This window comes from Littorina saxatilis, linkage group LG14, assembly GCF_037325665.1.
Source record: "Littorina saxatilis isolate snail1 linkage group LG14, US_GU_Lsax_2.0, whole genome shotgun sequence".
NCBI classification, from domain to species: Eukaryota; Metazoa; Mollusca; class Gastropoda; order Littorinimorpha; family Littorinidae; genus Littorina; species Littorina saxatilis.
The window spans coordinates 44952134-44970756 of NC_090258.1; positions in this window are offsets into that span (position 1 = coordinate 44952134).

Here is an 18623-nt window from a genome sequence, read left to right on the forward strand (position 1 = left end):
TGATAAATTTGAGTTTCTTAGTGTTCTGTATACTATAACGTTTGTTTGTTTGTTTGTTTGTTTGTTTTATGTCCTTTTTTATTTTGTTTGTTTTTGTTCTTTTGTTGTTTTTTCCCTTTGGTGTTCTTTTACATGTTGTGCTGTATTTGTAGTTTGTTGTATTACTGGGTGTCATCCTGTGAGACTTATCAAAGCAAGTGTGTGGGGTCATAGCCGGTTAACAAATTGCGTGCTTCTGTTGAAATGTCTATAAAAAAGAGTTTGTAGTGAGCAATGTTATTTGTTTGTTGATACAGGAATCAAGGATTCGAGCAAGAGAAGACAGAACAGAACCGTTCAGCCTACAGTTGGTCAAAGGGTGCATATCGAGTGTCGAAGGGATTACACCAACGACAAGAATATCGAGAAAGACTTAAGACAGCAAAACAGAGATACCGATAAGACTGAGCTTGGACACGAGAGCGAAGCACACGATCTAAGCAACACAGATTTGACTTTGCAAGTTGCTGCTTTTTCTGTGGGACTCGGGTAAATCTTTCCAAAACACGTGGACCTGATGAGGCATACAGAGTCAGAACATTATCTTTACAAACTGAAATTTTGAAAAAATGTGACGAAAGAAATGATGAGTGGGCAGATATCGTCAAGGGAAAGCTTGAATTTGCAAGAGACCTGCATGCAACAGATGCTGTGTACCATATAACTTGTAACTGTAACTTCAGAGCGCTTGGTCTGTCAATTCCCAAACGTTATAATGACAAGCCAGGTGCATACGCACTGACAAACGCTCCAAGCCGAAGTGTGGGAAGACCACCGGACACTGAAAAACTTGAAGCTTTTCAGAAAACAGCAGAATATCTCATTAACCACGATGACGAACAGATCACCATCGGAGAGCTTGTGCAGAAAATGCAAGAGTTCAGTGGAGGGGTTGGTTACACCACCAAATGGATGAAGGAAAAGCTCTTGGAGAGATTTGGTGAAAAAATCATCATAGCGAACATTCTGGGCAAGTCTAATGTTGTAACATTCCGCACAACAGCTAAATCCATTCTTCATGATTTCTACAGTTCTCCGAAGACTAATGACGACGAAAGTGAAAAACTGAAGCTGGTGAAAGCTGCTGCAGCACTGATAAAGAATGAAATAAAATCTGCTTCTGCAACGACAAACAAGGAATATCCAACATCAGAGGATATTTCTTCAGGGGCGTACAACCTGGACTTTGTTCCCCAGTCCCTTCAGCTTTTCCTGCGTTTGATTTTCAGCGAAAAAGATGCTGACAATAAAATTGCATCTGTGGGACAAGCAATTGTCCAGGCAGCTCGACCTAGGGTTGTCATCGCCCCACTTCAACTTGGACTTGGAGTCCAAATGCACCACCATTTTGGCTCCCGATATCTGATCGATGTGTTGAATGCGATGGGCTTCTCGTCTTCCTACACAGAGGTGCAGAGATTTGAGGCAAATGCAGCTGTGTCCCAAAGTACAGATATTCCAGGATGTGCCAAGAATGTGATTCTACAATACGTGGCTGACAATGTGGATCACAATTCCTGTACCTTGGATGGATACAATTCTTTCCATGGTATGGGAATGATTGCTACCACAACTCCTGGAACACGACGAACAACGCCTATTCCTAGGTTGGATGTCACCTCCAAAGATTCAAAAGAAAAGGGAACAATTGACATCGTGTATTTCCAGTCAAAGGCAGTTCACTTTGGGAACACTACATACAGGGAACTAGAAAACCTGCGAGCTGTTGACCCATCTATACACCTTGATGTCTTGTGGAAGGTGGTGTGGCCGCTGAAGCCTACAAGACCTTCATGATCTGGAACGATGCAGGGGCGTCCACAATGACCGTCACCCTGGTAAGTCGAGCGTTTTCTTCTTGCCAATGATCGACATGAACCCTGGTGATCTGACTTGCATTCACTCTACACTGCTGTTCACGGCGAAGGAAGCAAAGAGACATGGCTCGACTCCAGTGCTCACTTTCGACCAGCCCCTATTTTGGAAAGCCCATGAGATCGTCGCCAACAAACCTGATGATGCTGACTTGGCCTCCATTGTTCTAAGGCTTGGAGGTTTTCACATGGAAATGAGCTTTTTGGGCTGCATTGGACGTTTGATGGAGGGCAGCGGTCTGCAGGAGGTGCTAGAACTGACATATGCACCAACAGCTGTCAACCACATGCTTCAAGGCAAGGCAGTGTCCCGAGCAGTTAGAGGCCACTTTCTGGTTGACTCGGCTCTGAACGCACTCCTGACCTCACAAACGTTCAGAATCTCTCTGCCACTCCCAGACCTGGATGTGACACTAAGTGACGTCTCCATTGAGGAAATTGATAGCACAGATGTACCAGAAGATGTGCAAATTGCTGGGACAGTGGATGATATCGCGCCATCAGCAAATGAAGATGCTCCTGTCTCATGTGAGGAGCCTGATGGGGACCTTGCCCGTGCAGCCAACATGTGGGACTTGTTGATGAGTGGAGCTATCCCGCAAGGAGAAGTTTGCGTTGATGAGACAATCGCATCGATTCAGCTAAAACTAGAACGCCAAAAGCAAACCCTCAAGTGCCACCCCACAGCTGCACTGTGGATTCAGTACATGGACATGGTTGACATTCTGCGCAAGTTCCTCAAAGCTGAACGCACAGGAAACTGGGACCTGCATCTGTCCACAATTATTATCATTCCTGTTGTTTCCTGATTTTTTTTCTGATTACGGAATGTGTTCACAGATATTTGTATTCAGTGAATGCATTCATTGAGTGTTTTATGACTGCTTTGATGCTCAATTCTGCAGTCTGCAGTCGACCAATGCATGACTAACGCTGTGGATACATTATTGGTCAATAATGTTTATGAATGTTGTGCAATGTTTGTGAAATGATGTTGGAGTTATGTGCTTTGAATTTAAAATGTTGTCGATTATTTGATTATGTGATGCTTTATCTAATCAATTGCCTTGTTTACGTTTGTTGTTTCATTGCTTGTGTTTGAATGGTTTGCTTTTGTATACCCTGCTCCCTTGTCACGCGGTAGACTATCCAGCGACTTCCTGACATCATTCATCTTACTTTTCTTAGTTTACACTGCAAACTTTGTGGCCTTTTTACATGTTGCTTGAGTGCGCTTACATTCTCCTGTTCAGGAATACTTATGTTTTTGTAGAACAAAACCTTCACAAAGATGATGTTTGGTTTAAAATGAGAACAGTATTCTACTTTTAGTTGAAAACAATAAATATGACCTTGTGTACCAATTACTTTGGAATTTCCCCTCTGTGTGTGTGTGTGTGTGTGTGTGTGTGTGTGTGTGTGTGTGTGTGTGTGTGTGTGTGTGTGATTAGTGCGTGTATAACAAAAAAAATATTCGTTATGCTGCTGAAAATGATTACACAGCCTTCACTTCACGCATAAACAACAAATTTGACCTTATGACCCAATGACCTTGACCTTTTGATTTTTAATATCTTAGACATTTTTTTATATTGTAATCATAAACTGTGTCTTGCATGTTATATTTGATGTTCGTGGTGTCAAAACAGTTCAGACAATGTAAACAAGAGGCGAAGCCTTCAAGGCTCACGTAAGAAATCGACAAACAGTAACACAAACTCAATCACTCCGTCACACATACACACACACACACACACACACACACACACACACACACACACACACACACACACACACACACACAGTAAGCATAGGTGAAACTGTGCAAGAAAGCGAGACCCTGGATCTGCCAATTAGTCTCGGCCCGCTCACAATAACAATGACCGAGACTTTCAGTAATTCCTTTGCGTGACGTCTAACCCTCTTACGTCATAATGTGACGTCTTCAAATAGTTTCTATCACACACGTCAAACACTTTTGACCGAGACGTAATCTTCTTATGCGAGCTTTATCCATAGACTCGGAAATGTTAAAGTTTCTATCACACACACACGCACGCACGCACGCACGCACAGACAGACAAAGTTTATCATCGCATAGGCTACACTTACGTGAGCCAAAAACGTAGAATCGCTTTGTGACAAAATACACACTGACAAACACACTTGATAACTTTTTTAAAAATAATTATATTTTTCTCGATTTTTGACCAGTCATACTATAGTACTACAAACATAGCAGAACATGAATCTGAAAACAGAAATTCTTTAGCAATAAATCCTTGGTTATGGTGCCATTTTCCGTAGACTGACTAGGCAAAAAGGGAAGTCTCTTTGTTACGTCTGTAGCTCCACTGGATATGATTGAGGCTTCGTGTAAAGTTCCTCTGCAATTTGCTGTTCCAGCACTATCAGTTATCAATATAGAATCCTCCACCTGCAAAAATGCCAATAAGACCCCTAATAGTTATGTGTAAAATAACTTCTGATTCATAATGTAGATCTACACCGGAGAGCCAAAATTGTGTGACTGGACAACTGATGGGTAAACCTGATGAAATATAATCTGTATTTGGTATCACTCGGAAATTGCTGCTTCTATACTTGGCTATGAATCTTCAAATTACAATTTTGATTTACCCTTCACCTTCGCTTCCAAAAATCACATCAATCTAAGAGAGGAAACATAAAATCACATATCTTGTTATTTGCTTCTGGCCGTTAGATCTGAATGCAGTATTACAACTGCACTAGGTGCACAGACTGAGTTTGAGATCTACTTCAATGAGTGAGCCGCCCTACCAACGCAGCCTCTCTCAAATAGGCTGCTGCAGTGCTGAAGGGATTGGGATTATCTATTCGAAAATTTGCTCACCTTCAAATGTGGACTCCGTTGCGTCTTCAGCAGAACTTAGTCAAACCATGGCTTCGTGACGTCCAACAACAGGTTTTGAATTAGTTCATCGCGGCAGTGAACAAACAATTCTCTCATCTCTGCTCCTGGTTGAAACAAAACCACAACCCCTGACAAAACAGATTTTCCAGTTTTCGAAAACTATCCGAAGACTTGATGCACTGGCCGCACTGGCCAAATCAGTTATATATTTTCTCTGATAATTTGTACTTGTAAGGTAGCATTATACTTTGATTTAGCTTATCCACAACAACACTATACGGTGACAGTCATGTTGAGGCAAGTGTAGTGGTGTAGTGTAGTGTGTAGGTGGAACTCTCACACACGCATACAACACTATACGGTGACAGTCATGTTGAGGCAAGATGATTCGATTTCGTTCAGAACCAAACAGATTTCTGCATACAATGTGGACAATGTCTGAATGTCACTTTGAGAGGCTTTTGTTCATCGAGAAGAACAAGTCATCAACTGAAGATCAGAAAAATGGGGGCACTGTTTATTCCCTGAACGTCTGCAACAAACGTTAAGTTTGTTAGTTCTTTAGTTTTGACTCAGTATGTTGTTTTTTGCTACCACCCATTCCCTGGCTGGTTAGTACCGCGGAACCCCTCGGTCCTTGACCGCGTCGATTTGTCTTGGGGAATGGTTAGTACCGCGTAGCAATACTTTTTTTTTAAATTTGTAGGACCTGGACGCTTTGCTGAAGGGATTGTAGGTAATTTATTGCTGTGTGCATATGCAATTTTTGGCAGAGTTTGTTGACAAATACTTGGATATAAGTGATGAGAATTTAATGTCATCTTTTCACGATGAATCCACCGCTGTATCTTCAGGTGGCACTCTCATGACATCAACGATGAATCCACCGCTGTATCTTCAGGTGGCACTCTCATGACATCAACGATGAATCCACCGCTGTATCTTCAGGTGGCACTCTCATGACATCAACGATGAATCCACCGCTGTATCTTCAGGTGGCACTCTCATGACATCAACGCCGAGATTAAGAGAATAACGTCTAACGTGTGTGGGGGAATGTTTGCTCAAGTTCGTATATTGCTTTGTGACGAGACCTTGTGATCAAGTAATCTGGTATGACGAAAGTGTAATTGACGCCATATTGAAGTTCATGAGTTGAATAAAGTAACATTTCTTGTGAAAGTTTGTCTGATACGAAAGAGTGCGTAAATACATTGACTAGAGATCACATGATGCTATGCAAGAATTTAACTATATAACATGGGACACTTGAGACAGAACAACAAACACAAACTTGAGGATATAATTCCTTCCTTATTGTTGCAGTTTGAAAGAGTATGGTATATGTTAGTGTTTCAGATGAAATAAATCTAACCTCTGAAAGCAGCGTTAATGATACATTGACAAACAAAGACGGTCAACTGGTTGGTGTTGGATATTACACTAGTCACAGTAAAGGTAGCCACAGAATAATGACTTCTACAGATATCTTTCAAACCTATTGTTATAAATGTACTTTGAGATTACATTGAGCATAAGTGTCAAACTTTTACTTACACTTAATTTTGATGCCCAATCATTTCAAGTCTTCACTGCGTCGTGTGAAACATCCGACAGCACGCAATACATATACATTCAAGTAGAAATCACACAAAGACAAAAGCATTGTGTTGACAACAAATTTTCTTTAATAAACAACAAACACACACCAGTATTCTCATTGCTAACAGTATCATGATTTCTTACTGAATTGGATTATTGTGCAAACCAAACCACATATAGTTTGGAAATAAAACATGTTAGAGGGAAATTAAAATGCTATTATTAATGTGTAATTCACCTACTCAAAGAAAAAAGAGATACAAAAAAAATAATTTATGGGAGACCATAAATACGCATAACATCACATATGCTCTGTAAAAGGAGAGAGAGAGAGAGAGAGAGAGAGAGAGAGAGAGAGAGAGAGAGAGAGAGAGAGAGAGAGAGAGAGAGCGTGTGTGTGTGAGGGGGGGTGCATGCGTGTGTGTGTGAGGGGGGGGGGGGGTCCAAGGACTTCTCAGTGCAGGAACCAAAACACTTGTCAAAGTTTCCTGTCATTTTTGTGTATTTTTCTGACGTAATATTCACCTCGAAATATTTGCTCGGCGGTCATGTGACCAATCATGTGACCAACACATGTATATGAACACAGCTGCAACTACATTTACCTGCAAGAAAACCGTCTTTACGAGTTCTGTGATGGTCACGTATTCAATTACACAGAAGGATGTGGGGAATGTTTCGTCAATACCAATTTGTCGCTGCTTTTGTGTGGTTGTGTAAACATTTGATTTTTGAGTCGATTCTTTGTGGCATAGATATTATTTCAGCACTTCTGATTAATGTGTGTGTGTATGTGTGTGTGAGGGGGGTGCATGCGTGTGTGTGTGTGAGGGGGGTGTGTGTGTGTGTGTGAGGGGGGTGCGTGTGTGTGAGGGGGGTGCATGTGTGTGTGTGAGGGGGTGCATGTGTGTGTGTGAGGGGGTGCGTGCGTGTGTGTGTGTGTGAGGGGGTGCGTGCGTGTGTGTGTGTGAGGGGATGCGTGCGTGTGTGTGTGAGGGGGGTGCATGTGTGTGTGTGAGGGGGGTGTATGCGTGTGTGTATGTGAGGGGGGTGCATGCGTGTGTGTGTGTGTGAGGGGGGTGCATGTGTGTGTGTGTGAGGGGGGGTGCACGCGTGTGTGTGTGTTTGAGGGGGGGTGCATGCGTGTGTGTGTGTTTGAGAGGGGTGCATGCGTGTGTGTGTGTGTGTGTGATCATGTAATAGTCACTTTTCAGAACAATCACGCGTGACAAACGTAAGGTTTGCTTACGTAGAGCAAACGCCAGAAAACTGCTATCAACGGCAGGGGATACTGTATGGCTACTTCAATGCAACCAGGATGTGGTATGTAATCATTAAATATTATGTTGTGTGGGTTACAGTTAAATTATTTGTCAGGCTTAAATTTGTTTATTGGCTTATGAAAACCGGTCAGTCCAAGATGGCGGAATGTACAGTGTGCACGTGCGTGTTTGTAACTTTTGTACTTGAACGGTATGAAGTTGTGAGTTCGTTTTGGAAAATGGTTTGGTATATATATTATTGGATGAACATGTTTTGGTTGAAAGGAGAGTAACCTAGATTGGTTGACAGTTTTATTTATAGAATTTGGTATTTTTCGTTGGACTTCATACTTAGCAGAATTAAATGTATAAGTCGGTTGGTATGTGTGTTCGAGATGCATGAGAGTGAGAGTAGAGAGTTATGTCCATTCAATCCTGCACTTTGTTGTTAAATTATAAGGACGGGTGGGCGATGTTACTGTTACCGTGAACTAAGTCTTGCGTTCACCATTCCAGGTTGTTTTCACCATGCGGAGGCTATAAAATGGCCTACTACTGAAGAGATGTCGTCTATAAGGACGCCCCAACATATCTTATACAACTCTTCAAATCATCTCCGTCATATTATTCAAACACTCGAAATAACCTTGCCTTGTCAAGGCCCCGCATCGATTTGTTTAAAACTAGTTTTTCTTATTCTGGTGCGTTCCTTTGGAATTCACTACCTGTAAATATCAAGTCATGTCTGTCATTATCTTCTTTTAAAAGACAGCTCCGAAAGCACCTCTCTAACGACTAAGTCGGTGTACAATTTGTGCGAGTGTGTGTGAGGATGTGTGAAAGAGAAAGTGTATAGTATGCTTCCATTAACAAGCACACTTTTGAATTTTGTATTTTTATTTTGTTATACTTTTCCCTACATAATTTTTTTTTGTTTTATTTTATTTTATTTTATTTTTTTAATTTTTATTCTTCATATTTGTTCTTTGTTTCATGTGTGTATTATAGTAGGGACTAGCTGTAAGAAAGGACCATATGGACCTAATGCTATCATCCCTCGGTAATAAAGTTTTCGAGTTCGAGTTCGAGTTCGAGATGTCTGCCTGCTCCACTTTCGACGACGGCACTGTTCTGATCTGTAGCCCCCCCCCCCCCCCCCCCCCCGCCGCCCGCCCCCCCCCTATGTGTGCGTGAGTGTGACCATGAACACAATGGATTACGCCAAATAAAGTCCACATGTGTGCATCAAATAAAGTCCACATGTGTGCATCAAATAAAGTCCACATGTGTGCATCAAATAAAGTCCACATGTGTGCATCAAATAAAGTCCACATGTGTGCATCAAATAAAGTCCACATGTGTGCATCAAATAAAGTCCACATGTGTGCATCAAATAAAGTCCACATGTGTGCATCAAATAAAGTCCACATGTGTGCATCAAATAAAGTCCACATGTGTGCATCAAATAAAGTCCACATGTGTGCATCAAATAAAGTCCACATGTGTGCATCAAATAAAGTCCACATGTGTGCATCAAATAAAGTCCACATGTGTGCATCAAATAAAGTCCACATGTGTGCATCAAAGAGCTGTTACAGATGTCAATATTTGTTTTGTGCGCATGAAACAACATGACGATTCACATTTGACACGTATAATACGTATGATCCAGATCTTCATCCCACCTGCCTGAAACAACATGACGGTTGACATTTGACACGTATAATACGTATGATCCAGATCTTCCTCTCACCTGCGTGACAATACGTGCAAACTTTTTGTCTCACAAAAAAAAGAAAAGATTTGTGTGGGCTAAAAAAAATTATATATATATAAAAGTGGGGAGGGAGAGGGAGGTTGTGTAGAAGGAAAGCAGGAAGGAGGTCAACTGGAATAACCGAAAATACAGTCAAACCTGTCTATAGCAACCTTGCAAGGGACTAGGCCTACTGTACCCAAACCTGTCTATAGCAACCTTGCAAGGGACTAGGCCTACTGTACCCAAACCTGTCTATAGCAACCTTGCAAGGGACTAGGCCTACTGTACCCAAACCTGTCTATAGCAACCTTGCAAGGGACTAGGCCTACTGTACCCAAACCTGTCTATAGCAACCTTGCAAGGGACTAGGCCTACTGTACCCAAACCTGTCTATAGCAACCTTGCAAGGGACTAGGCCTACTGTACCCAAACCTGTCTATACCAACCTTGCAAGGGACTAGGCCTACTGTACCCAAACCTGTCTATAGCAACCTTGCAAGGGACTAGGCCTACTGTACCCAAACCTGTCTATAGCAACCTTGCAAGGGACTAGGCCTACTGTACCCAAACCTGTCTATACCAACCTTGCAAGGGACTAGGCCTACTGTACCCAAACCTGTCTATAGCAACCTTGCAAGGGACTAGGCCTACTGTACCCAAACCTGTCTATAGCAACCTTGCAAGGGACTAGGCCTACTGTACCCAAACCTGTCTATAGCAACCTTGCAAGGGACTAGGCCTACTGTACCCAAACCTGTCTATACCAACCTTGCAAGGGACTAGGCCTACTGTACCCAAACCTGTCTATACCAACCTTGCAAGGGACTTCCCAAAACTGATCTTTATATGTGATCGTTCCGGACAGGTGAATTATACAGGGGAGCAAACTCGTTACGGTAAGGTGAATTATGCAGGGGAACAAACTCGTGGGAATTCCTGTCGGGTGGTCATTGCAGGCAGATATCAAGTGGCCGCGGGGTTAGGTTCCACTGTACATAAAATCTGAGTTTCTGGCAATATTTTAAATATAAACACTGCTCATAAACTGAAGTTTTGCGTGCAGAAAGAACAACAGCCAGTCAAAAGAACTCTCCTATATATACTGCTACTGCCTGGGACCTGAAGGGTTCTTTCCAAACCTATAAACTACTGCAGTAAACTTTTGAATGGAATGTCAGTACAGACTTGATAATGATGTGAAGCCAGTACTTTGCATCCACTAGTGCACACGTCACGGTCAGTACAGACTTGATAATGATGTGAAGCCAGTACTTTGCATCCACTGGTGCACACGTCACGGTCAGTACAGACTTGATAATGATGTGAAGCCAGTACTTTGCATCCACTGGTGCACACGTCACGGTCAGTACAGACTTGATAATGATGTGAAGCCAGTACTTTGCATCCACTGGTGCACACGTCACGGTAGCACAACCACCATCATAATCTTGATGACTGCATCTGGTGTGTCACAACCACCATGATAATCTTGATGACTGCATCTGGTGTGTCAATATTGATCCCTTTCAAATCCAACCTTTGCAAAATGGCAAGCAGCTGCCGTGGGGCTTCCCTCATATAAATTTTACAGGGATTGCCCTTACAATTATTTTGTTTACATGCTTGGATGAATGAGCGTCTGTTTAATATTCCTGTACATTGAGTGGTGATTGAGCGCCACTCTATTGAAATGTTCATTTCAGTACACTAAGCTGTGTGTCCATGCATTTGTTTGTAAACCCTTCAAGTTGAATTTGAAATCAGCAACTGACTTCATTCATGAAAATGATTGTGCATCTTCTTAGAGAGAAACAAGGCTAAAGCTTGAAGATAAACATTTCAATCAAAAGCTTGAAGATAAACATGAATGTTAAAATGTCTGCTGTGGAGAAATGTAACCAGCCAGCCATACGTACAACTCAATATGTAATGAACAACGGATAATCTTCTTTATTCCGAATTTATTACAAATGTCATGTCTCCACACACTTTTTGTGAGAACTGTTAAAGGAAAAAAAGACAAATAAATAAGGATGTAAAAACAAAAAACAAAAACAAAAATAAGGCTTTAAAAAAATGAAAGGAAAACATGACCAAACAAATAATAATACATAAAATTGTTTTAAAAGAACATGGAAAAAAAGAAAATTGACATGATTTAAATTTCAAAGTTTGTGCTCAAATGACTTGCTCACTTTCAAACCAAAACATCCAACTCCACACACACACACACACACACACACACAATAATTGCACTGACATCACTCCTGAATTTGTCTTACAACTCACTTTTTATCAAAAGTGAAGACCACACAACGTTGATAAGTGAGTGAACATTTGCATAAACCTTTCCTCTTTTATATCTTTTAAAGAGTGCACCACTATGAAGTTCACAGTGACATGAAAAGAGTGCACCACTATGAAGTTCACAGTGACATGAAAAGAGTGCACCACAATGAAGTTCACAGTGACATGAAAAGAGTGCACCACAATGAAGTTCACAGTGACATGAAAAGAGTGCACCACTATGAAGTTCACAGTGACATGAAAAGAGTGCACCACTATGAAGTTCACAGTGACATGAAAAGAGTGCACCACAATGAAGTTCACAGTGACATGAAAAGAGTGCACCACAATGAAGTTCACAGTGACATGAAAAGAGTGCACCACAATGAAGTTCACAGTGACATGAAAAGAGTGCACCACAATGAAGTTCACAGTGACATGAAAAGAGTGCACCACAATGAAGTTCACAGTGATGTAATGAATGGCGGTTAAGGTGTTTATAGTTGAAGGGATATAACTAGTGCTTTTTGTAATACAAAGAGGTTGTCAGGAGTGGTTTAACTTTGAGAGTGGAAACTTTTAACAGTTCAGTAAAATTCCATGGTTAGCTACGGACGGTCAAACTGGGTTCGCGGCACGTGAATTTACAACTGTGCGAGTTGTTCACGTTATAATCGCAACCGCCTGATTTTGTGAGTTGTGATTGTAAACTGCCTGACAATTGAAAGTCATTCGACCTGGGCTCTCGGATGAGAAAACCTGCTCTTGCTTTTGATGTCAACCTTGGAACCGGGAAACATTGCCGGGATGACTTGGAATGTTGTATGGATGCCGCCATATTGGAAGATGAGGTACTTTGCTAGTTTTGTGTGAACTTGAACATTTCTTTTGTATGCGCGGACATGACTTGTGTACTTGAATAATTTCGGAATCGTATAATTTTCTTGTGCTCGGTTGGTGTGTTTTTGAATATTGTTAGTTGTTACAGTAGGGTGTTATATTTTGTAACAGGCCGCCCCAGTCTGACTTGTGCGGGGTGGTGCCAGGGTGGCGAGGGTGCGATGGAGGCCGTAAGGTTGAAGGCTAGCTACATCGTCACCTCTACATAACGTAAAAGTTATGTTTTGTTTATTTGCTTTCTTGTCCTTGTAAATATGTTCTGACGTTGACAATGAATGAATGAGTTTCAAAAGGTCATGAATTGATTATTGTAAGCAAGAAAGTATTTGAGAATTTGAGGAATGAGTTGATATTTGCTATGTCAGAAACAAACCAATTTGTATGTTCTAATTAAACCATTGGCTATTGTTTGGAAAGAATGAGTTGGTGAAAGACTACAAATTCTTCTAATCTTCTCTCTGCTTTCCTAAACTTCTGAGCGGGAGTCAGATGATTGACTGTGTGTGTGTGTGTGCACATATAAAGAATCTGGAAGGAGATTAATAAGGATAATTACGGATCTTCTTTATTTCAAATCTCTTACATTGGCGAGCTTGCGGTTGTATTAATTGGAAAATTTTTGAAGATTAATTTTCTTTTTCTTTTTGGTGCGTTCCCTTGAGTGCGGTTAGGCTTATTTTATATTATTGACTTGTAGTGCTGAAGTGTTGTTTGGTTTTGCGCAGATGCTGATGCATGCAGTCTGGAGGATGGACATCCTTGTCATCTGCCTGTGAAGGGAGTTCCTTGGTCTGTGGACGGATGCATCCTGTGCCTGACTGAACGACATATTTTGGACAGGAGTGAGTCATTTGCTTATCTGACACTCAAGTTAACATTCTATATATTTTTGAGGGTAATTTGTCTCTCTGAGTGTTGGTTCTTGCTTGTGAGTAGGTTATTTTTTTCCCCCTACTTTACATGAAGCGCCCTGTAGGTTAGTTTTACCTACAAGTGAATAATACATGACACATCATTTTTCCCTTTTACGTGTACACAGTTTGTAAATAGTTGTGGGTCAGCAATGCCTTGATTCATAAGTGTTTGGGAATGGGGGTATGTCTAGTTTCTAGGCCAAGTTTTTGAGCGGAGCCTAGTTTAAAATGTATTGATTATTTCCCCTTGTAGTTCAGCTGATCGGTTTCCTAGACTGTGTCACTTTAGTACTGAACTTGAGGAAGTCAGGTAAATTCTAAAGTTTAGTGGACTATTGTGTTCACGTTAGTCAAAGCTAAGTCTTGGTGTTGCCCTCTAGCATTCTATGTAGAGGATAGTCATAGTTTGCTTAAGTGATAGCGGTTTGTTCACGATGGCATCTCAAGAAGAGGTTCAAGCTTTGATAGCGCAGTTTAAGGTGGAGGGTGAAGCCTTAGGAAAAGATGGTGCATCACTGAACAAGTATGTGGAGGATAATTTGCGTGAGGAAAGAGCAGCAAGAAGAAAAAGAGAAAATGATATTGCTCTTCAAGAAAAAGAACTCGCTGCTGCACGTGAGCTTAAAGAGAGAGAGTTAGCTGAACAAGCTAAGATTGAAAATCTTCGTCAAGAAAAAGAACTCGCTGCTGCACGTGAGCTTAAAGAGAGAGAGTTAGCTGAACAAGCTAAAATTGAAAATCGTCGTCTCGATATTGAAGAAGAAAAGGCGAACAGGGAGGCAAAGTTGCGAGCAGACGAGTTGGTTGAAAAAGCAAGTAAGAATAAATTGGCCAATCGTCCCAAGATTCCCTATTTTGATGATAAATCAGATGACATTGAGAGTTATCTGTATCGCTTCGATAAGCACGCAGCTAGCTTGAAGTGGTCAAAGGATGAGAAGGCTTTGATTTTGCCTACTCTACTCAGAGGTCGTGCTCTGAATTATTTTCAAGAGTTACCAGTAGAAGATACTAATGACTATGCCAAACTGTCAGCGCATTTGTTGAAGAGATTCAAATGTACTGAAGAAGGGTTCAGAACGCAGTTTCGCTCATGCAAACCTGAATCTGGTGAAACCATGCATGTCTTTTTCTCCCGCATGAGAAGATATTTCACTAGATGGACAGATATGGCTGGAGTTGGCACAGATTTCGCTTTGCTCTGTGACTTGGTGCTCAGAGAGCAGATTCTGTCTAGTTGTGCGTCGTCTCTGGTTACTTTTCTGAAAGAAGACAAGCATACTACCGCTCAAACCATGATAGACGCAGCTGAAAGATACAGGGAAGCACATCCTAGTCAAAACCTAGCAGCAAAAGGTTCAAGTGATCCTCTGTTGGCTAATGTCGGTCTTCCAAGTGGGAGAGGAGGTCATTCAGGGTCAGGTGGTCGAGGTGGTCACAGGTTTTCTAAGAAGAATAGTCAGGCTGACACAAACCCACCGACAGAACAAAGCTCTCCTGATAATAAGGGTGGCAGAGGTGCTAGTCAAGCTGGTAGAGGTAGAGGTGGTCAGAACTATCAGAGGAAGTGTTGGTGGTGTCAAGATACTTCGCACAAGTTGGCAGATTGTCCCAAAAAAATGCATACTGCTTCAGTATCCGTTGTCACTGTTGAAGAGTCCAGCTGTAGTGAAGACGAGCAGTCTGTGGCGTCAGTAGGATTTTCAGGTAGTGATGAACTTCCCGAGTCTATTCAGACATGTGAAGGTACCTTAAATGGTAGTGAGGTCACGGTCATGTTGGATAGTGGGTGTTCCACGGTTGGGGTCAGGAAGTCCCTAGTGAGAGATGATCAGTTTACTGGGAAGGTACAGGTGTGTAGACAGTTCAGTGGGGATTTAGTTCGGTTACCCATTGCGATTGTGAGTCTGGATACACCATACTTTTCTGGAAGTGTTGAGGCATGTGTGATCGACAATCCAGTATGTGACGTCATTTTGGGAAGAATACAGGGATGTACATTTGGATGTGTCGAGGTTACTAGCGCAGTCCAGACAAGAGGTCAAAAAGCTAGAGAAGAACGTCCTTTTAGACCGCTGTTGACCGCTAAAGTTCCCCAACTTGATATCAATGCTGAGAAACTGTCCAAAATGCAAAAGGATGACAAAACGTTGCATGATCTGTTCGAGAAAGTTGGCCAAGGAAAATCGGAAGAGTCGTCTGGTTGTGTGGTGTCGTTTGTTGGTCAGAACCCAGTTGTTGCCTCATTGGGAGTGATCAGTGGGTCCAGTGCAGTAGAGGAGGTAGACATTCAGAAAGTCAAACTACAGTCAGTTCCTACAGTTCAGACTGAGAATGTAGATGATGTGGTCTATAGTCCAGACTTGTCTATGCAGGCAAAACAAAAAGTGCAGGCGGTGTTTCAGAAGCATCAGGACAAAATGACGGATTTGCCTGGTACTTGTGACCTAGTGCAGCATATGGTGAGGATTCCTGAAGGTGCTGTGGTCAATGTGAAACAGTATCCGTTACCATTTGAGTCTCAGAAAGTGGTTGAAGAAGAAGTGAAGAAGATGTTAGATCTAGACGTAATAGAGCCGTCTATTTCTCCGTTCTCGTCTCCTATTGTTCTAGTCAAGAAGAAGGACGGAAGTACTCGTTTTTGCATCGATTTCAGACACCTCAATAAGATTACGGAGTTTGACGCTGAGCCAATACCGGATCCGGAAGTTCTGTTTGCTTCATTGCAGGGCAGGCAGCATTTCACGAAGATAGATCTGGCTAAGGGCTATTGGCAAATTCCGATGGCAGAGTCTGATCGAGCAAAAACGGCTTTTCGTACCCCTCAAGGTCTATATCAGTTCAAGAAGATGCCGTTCGGAATGAGTACAGCACCAAGTACTTTCGCGAGGATGATGAAGATGTTGGATCTGGATAGGTTCAAATCTGTTCATTTCTTTGATGACGTACTTGTAGCCACGGAAGACTGGTGTGAGCATCTAGAGGCACTTGACGGACTGTTGACAGAACTGGGAAAACATGGGTTGACTGTGAGACCGTCGAAAGTAGAGGCAGGGTTTGACTCTATTGAGTTTTTGGGTCACATAGTTGGGGAGGGTAGCATGCGTCCAGTTCCCTCCAAAGTGTCCAAAATCTTGAATGTCTCTGTCCCAACCACAAAGAAACAAGTCCGGTCATTGGTAGGGCTCATCAGTTTCTATAGGCGCTATGTCCCAAGCTTCGCGTCTATTGTGTCCCCCCTGGTAGAACTCACAAAGAAGAACCAACCAAACAAAGTTCGTTGGTCAAAAGAGTGTCAGATGGCTTTTGACAGGGTCAAAGAAATTTTGTCGTCTGAACCACTGGTGAGATTGCCAGACTTTTCCAGGCCGTTCACAGTGCGGTCGGATGCATCCTCCACGGGGATTGGAGCAGCCCTGATGCAGCCTGATGATGACGACGTCCTTCATCCAGTTCTGTATGCCAGCAGAAAACTGCTGGAAAGAGAAACCAGATACTCTACTGTGGAGAGAGAGTGCCTAGCGTTGGTGTGGGCAGTTGACAAATTCCATCGCTACTTGTTTGGCTCACATTTCTTTGTTGAGACTGATCACAGACCGTTGACGTACTTACGACAGTCCAAAACTGCCAACGGCCGACTGTTGCGATGGGCTCTGTCTCTCCAAGAGTATTCATTCACAGTAGTGCCAATTCCTGGAGTCAGGAATTTTGAGGCTGATGTGTTGTCACGCTTGACGAAGTGAATGGAACATGATGGTTGAAAGGACAGTGAAAAGACTTTCTGCAATCAACAAGGACAATACTTTTAGTGCTGTGAGTGTTGATATGCTGTGTATGTATTAAGAACTAATTTAATTTTGTTCTTGTTTTTTTTGTCACATTGTGATTATTTATTTGATCTGGCTGGAAAAATGTATTTGAATATTTTTGATGCTAGTACCATTTTGTGTTGTAGTCGAGGTTTACTGTATTGAGTTTAGCGGGGGCTACTCAAACTTTATTGGCGATCTTTGGTACCAAGAACGTCAATGTTATTGCATTCAGTAATAGGGGAAAATTGCTGAATGTCCATGAGTATAACTATTGTGGATTAACACAGTGGGTGATTATCTACACGGCGGCGTAAATGTGGTTTATTATGCTTGCCATTGTTGCTCATGTTTAAGGACAGCCTCGTGGCTTTCGTCACTTTTTTGGTGGATGGCACTGTCTTTTGGTTGTAAACTGATTGCACTCTTTGGGAACGGACAGAGTATTTAATAAATGTTTTCCTTATGCTTTGATTATTTATTAATCTATTTATATATTTTTTTTTATGTATTTAAAATTTTTTCTTGTTACTGGAATACTTATACTTGTACAGTTTTTGAAAAAAAAATGTTCATTTTGGGTTCACATTTTTTTTTAATCGGGGAAAGGGGTGATGTAATGAATGGCGGTTATGGTGTTTATAGTTGAAGGGATATAACTAGTGCTTTTTGTAATACAAAGAGGTTGTCAGGAGTGGTTTAACTTTGAGAGTGGAAACTTTTAACAGTTCAGTAAAATTCCATGGTTAGCTACGGACGGTCAAACTGGGTTCGCGGCACGTGAATTTACAACTGTGCGAGTTGTTCACGTTATAATCGCAACCGCCTGATTTTGTGAGTTGTGATTGTAAACTGCCTGACAATTGAAAGTCATTCGACCTGGGCTCTCGGATGAGAAAACCTGCTCTTGCTTTTGATGTCAACCTTGGAACCGGGAAACATTGCCGGGATGACTTGGAATGTTGTATGGATGCCGCCATATTGGAAGATGAGGTACTTTGCTAGTTTTGTGTGAACTTGAACATTTCTTTTGTATGCGCGGACATGACTTGTGTACTTGAATAATTTCGGAATCGTATAATTTTCTTGTGCTCGGTTGGTGTGTTTTTGAATATTGTTAGTTGTTACAGTAGGGTGTTATATTTTGTAACAGGCCGCCCCAGTCTGACTTGTGCGGGGTGGTGCCAGGGTGGCGAGGGTGCGATGGAGGCCGTAAGGTTGAAGGCTAGCTACATCGTCACCTCTACATAACGTAAAAGTTATGTTTTGTTTATTTGCTTTC